The following is a 5,092-nucleotide window of genomic DNA, read 5'->3' as shown; positions in this document are numbered from 1 at the left end:
TCGAGAGTGCAACCCAGTTAAAAGGTAACTCGAACCCGGCGAAGGTTAGTCTTGAGAGCAATGTGAAGTAAAAGTTGGTTTGATCCTGGCTGAGGGCAACCAGGGTGAGATAAAGAGTGAACTGCAATATTAAAATTGGTTTGATCCCGGCGGAGGAAAACCTGTGTGAAGCTGAAATTGAGAAGGCTGGAGCCTGGCAGAGGGGAGCCTTTTTGTGGAATGATTAAGAAAATGAAAGCCCAGACTTGGGCAAGAGAGACCCAAAGGGTCATAAAACTAGTGACTCTGCGTGAAAGGCCAAGATGGCCCTGATCCACAAAACTAACTGCATCCTTGTGTCTGAAGCCAGAGTGTGTCACCAGGTCCAAGTATGCCATTTTACCTTGTGCCATAAAACGTGGGGAAGGGAGTTTTGCTCAGCCATACCGACATTTCTTTTGAACACCGATTTTCTTTGTACATTATACATTGTACACGATACATTCCCTCTACACATTTATTGTATTACAGTAAGGGCAGGCATTAGGTTTATTAGTATAGGCCAATTTTATTTCACTAAAGACTGACCTAGGACTGTATAGATAGGAGCTTTCCAACCCCATTTGAACCATTAATAAAAAAGGTTTTAAAACCTGCAGCTCTTGTGTCAGTGTCTGCTTGTGATAGATACCATGCCTCCCTTACAAAACCAAAAAGACCACCTTTAACGACAACCATCGACAATTGGCGGTTCAAACAGTTTTCATGTGAGCACTGACAGAACCACATTGAGGTCCAACTGGTTGTGCAGCATTCACCTTGGCAGGTAGTCTCTACAGACCGTTAAAATGTCTCCAAATCATATGATTTGCTAATGATATCATCTACAGTTAGCTGTTCTAATATGTCCATATTCCTGCCAAATAGGTTATATATAAGACCACAGACACGCCACTTTACACAAATTGTGTGATTGAGGAGATAACATCCAGGCTTGCCTGCAGTGAGTTTTTGTCCCTTCCTAAACACCAGTGGCAAAAATACCTCCATTTACTTTGTGACCTAGTGGAATCCTTCCTAGTGGCCCTAATACTCCCCGTGTTGTTTTGAGAGGGTCCAAGGTGACCCTAACCTAGGCCCTGTAACAATCCTTCAGATGGCATCACTTTTCCCCACAGGGGAGGCCCTTTCCAGGAGGTTTGGCCATTAACCGATAGTCACCTAAGGGATTGCAACATGAGGGAGGACATCATATGGAGGAACTCCCTACCTGGGGATAAGGATGAGAGTTTGGGATACAGCGCCTTTAACTCTCAATCACAAGGAGTAATAACTACCAACTCTTCCTTACACAAAATCAGAGACAACGCGTTACTGTAATGTGTCAGACAAGTCAACCTGTGATAAGGACTGGGACAAATAAAAAACCAAGAAAGCTACAGTCAAGCATGAAGAGTATTCAACCAGCTGCCCTCAATCAGAGTGATGTTATGCTAGGGCAGTCCCAGCTACTTAAGACAAACAATAAAGGATTAGGATAACCACGTCTGGAGAGAGCTACCTCTGGGAGGAGAGTTTGACAAGCAAAGACGCAACGTCAAAAAGCCCACGAGATGGAAGCAGGGTGTTCTGAAGCTGTAGCATGACAGCGTCTGAAGTGCTGGAGATGAACCAAGGGATGCAAAGGATGCAAGGGAACAGTCTCATCTGTCGTGAGGCAGCAAACCTGAAGTCGAAAGTCAGTGCGGTGGTGGCGTGACCTGTAGTAGGTGGACCGTGCGATCCAAGAACACCACTATGACCATCAGCAGAGCCGTGTGGGCGATTGCATGGGAAGTACGAGAAACTGTGGTGGTTGTGAGACCTGCAATGGGTTGACTGACGGACCGCAAAGTCGAGCGTGCTGAAGAAGAAAGTGACGGGGTGCAATGTTTAGCCAGTGAAGGAGAGTGGAAGAAGAAAGTAGAAGAGTGCACCCGCGACCCCTGGTGCAACCAGTGAAGAATTCCCTGAGAGAAGGTAAAGGGAACAGTGATAAGTCCGGGAGGGGGCCAGGATAACTTATGAATTGTAAACAGAGACAGAAGAAGTCAACCATTTTGTGAAGCAATTCCCTGGTCAGCTCCATAAGACTGTCGTATTGAGAAGTTGAGAAAGACTCAGGGAGCCTTTCCCCGTCCAGGTGGAGCGAAGTTGAAGTACTGTGTTCAAGTAAAGAGAACACCAAACCCTTGGAGGGAATAAAACACGTTGATGAAGTATTTAAAGCAAAAGTATACTTAAGATGAATCTGTGTAAGCTGGACATTAGCTAGAAGAGAGCCATTCTTCTAGTTATGTTACAAGTGTGGAACTTTGTGAACTCAGAACATTCTGAGACTAACTCTCCTGGGTTGTGATAAGAACTCTTTGGTTCGCTTGGTTGATTGTGTTGACTGGGATAGTTTAGGAGTTTGACTAGGATGGAAAACTTTCTTTTTGACAACAGATTTCCAGGCATAGGTTTTAGTTTTGCTGAGGTAGGGAGCCAACTCTAGTTAGGGGCAAGATAGGTAGTGCATACTTTTATCCACACAAAACACAACCGGTTGTTGCCAATCAGTAACTATAAAATGCACTCCTCTGGGGACATACAATCCCAAACAACTCATTGCCTGAAAGTGAAAGAAAGTACCAGCATGAGGACTTCTCATAATAGACCAGAACAGTAAATAATTTACAATATCAAATTCTATATAGGTTTGTCAAACGACAAGGTTAGAGACAATTTCAATACGCGTTTCGGATTCAAACAAATCCATCTTCAGGGCAGGGAGCGGATTGTTTCATAATGTTTTCATGGTATAAACTTTATATTCATATGCTCGCCTTAAATCACTATGTGTGGGGGCCAAATGAAGTAGTGTTATCCTACCCGGTTAGAATTGATACATCAAGAGCCAGGTATTGAGAATGCAGTCCAGCCGTGTCAGGGGCAGTGATCAAAGTTAGTTGCTTGTGATTTCTTTCAGTGTCTATGTGTTAATATTTGTCTGAAATAGTGGGGGCGACCGAGCGTAGCAAGCGTGCAACAAGGATCTAGGGAGGGATTGGGAGGATCCTCCCCCCACACCTTCCCCTGTCCAGAATTATTATTCAAATATGGGGTTGAAATGGTTCATTTTACAGCAGAAAAGGTGACCAAAAAGCCATAAATTTACAATCAGTTCTAAAGGGGTACTTGGAAATTCCATGTCACCAACAGCAGAAAAGAAAATTTTACCACACAACACGTTTTAATGATCAATGTGTCCACAGGGTAAGACAGCACGGTCACTGATGTAACACATTGTCATGCTGGTTGTACCCAAAATATGCCTCTGTAGCAACATGTTTATGCTGGCTGTTCCGAATTTAGGCCAGCATTGTCCTCTACAAAGCAGGATTGATGCTGCCTGAGCATGTGCAGTGTGCCCAATACATATGGCAGCTTATCTCTGTAATACACATTACTTCTGTGGTAATGAAAGAAGCATAATTCAATTCAACAGATAAAATGTGGAAAAGCAATCACCCAAAGGTGAACCTAATTGAAGAAACACAATGTGAGCACAATCTTAAAGTATGAAACCTAGCAGGTCTAGTGCACACTTTACCTTTTCTTTCTTTCCCCAATATATCAGGGGAGAGCACAAACTCAGTCCCCCACTACCAGAAATAATGCAGTCGAGTATCCCACATTTGGGGACATAGCAGGGGTCAGCAAATCTGATGTGCAATGGGTGAGCCTCACCCTGGGAGATCTGCCCTTGAGATCACAGATTCTCCCCTGCCAGCTAAGTATGAGTTGCAAGCAAAAGGGCAGGGGCTGGGCCCGATCTGGAAGCCCTGCTAAGCGAGGGTGAGAAGGCAAGCCCTGACTCAGCCCCAGCCCCCCCGGAAGCTCCAAGCGTTTATAGAGCTGCCTGTCCCACGTGTAGGGGGAAGCTCTGGCAGGCAGAGCCCAGCAGAAGAGCATCTTTTAGCACAGTTCCTTTCTCCCATCAGACCCTGCTCGGCCCGAGATTTGTAAAAAATGTGGGCCTGGCCGCCAGTTGGATAGCAGGATGGCTTGAGCAGGCCTGTTGCAGTCTGCCCAGTGGCCTGTCGGCCCCACACAGGCCCATGGCCCTCCTGAGCAGAGCTGCTCAGCGCTGGCCCCATTGACACCATCATAATTATCCTGGACCTCGACGCTCCACCACCCCTGAATCTCAGAGTTCTGCTCAAGGACAATGCTGAAGCTTTGACATCTTTGCATCCGAAACCCGAGCCCGCACACCGCCAAAGGCAAGTCTTTCCTCTTCCCAGAGGTCACTGATTCTTCCAGTTCCATCCACTTGGCATGGCCTACTGTTCCCATCGTTTTCAACCCGCAAATCAGCACCACTGCCAAACAGAAATGCATCATTGGGGCCCATCGCTGCTGCTCTCCGACTTGACCCCAGCCCAGCGCAAAGGCACCCATGCTCCTGGTCTGATGCTGAAAAGCCTGGCTCTGCTGAGATCTGAAAGACAAGAACTAAGGTATTTTAGGAACATAGTACTATTGTTGCTTGTGTTGCAACTGTATCAGCTCACACCTCTCCTGAAGGGTATAAACTGCACTCAGACTGCGCTACTTAAAGAGTGAAAATAAGTTATACCTGTTGGGCTTGCCTGTTTCACCTTTATGATTGGGATCACCGCTGCTTAGTAGTAGTGTTTGGTTGAGTAGGTGGTTTAGCCACTACTCTTCCCTGTACTTCTGCAGAGCAATAGTCATTTAAATATAAATGTAATCCCGCTGTCCCGGGAGGATAACTCAGCGGCAACATGCAGCTTTGGAAGCAAGACGACACGAAGCAACACAGGTTCGATACCCGGGTCCGCGCTTAGAAACCTGTGGGCATTAAGCGCGTTATAAATAAACTATCATATCAGATCATATCATACATTGCGGCAAGGTGTAGGACTGAATTGGTAAAGGGGATGGGGGCTCCCATCTGCGATATGTCAAGCTCCTCCCCTCCCCCACATGGATCTAAATAAAATATGTGTAACCTTCATAAGCAATTTACAGAAACATTGGCAGGTGGTCCACTGAGGCCCATTTT

General features: G+C 45.9%; 1 non-coding gene across 1 annotated transcript; it reads right to left on the bottom strand.

The window, feature by feature from the left end:
* Positions 1 to 3,637: 3,637 nt before the first annotated feature.
* Positions 3,638 to 3,801, bottom strand: LOC138490551 (U1 spliceosomal RNA). The gene has a single exon (XR_011275498.1). It is a non-coding gene; the product is annotated as a U1 spliceosomal RNA (small nuclear RNA).
* Positions 3,802 to 5,092: the final 1,291 nt, after the last annotated feature.

Source organism: Ambystoma mexicanum, chromosome 9 (assembly GCF_040938575.1).
Source record: "Ambystoma mexicanum isolate Mex_15411 chromosome 9, UKY_AmexF1_1, whole genome shotgun sequence".
NCBI lineage: Eukaryota > Metazoa > Chordata > Amphibia > Caudata > Ambystomatidae > Ambystoma > Ambystoma mexicanum.
Note: the sequence above shows the minus strand (reverse complement) of the source record. Positions and strands in the feature narration are given on the sequence as shown.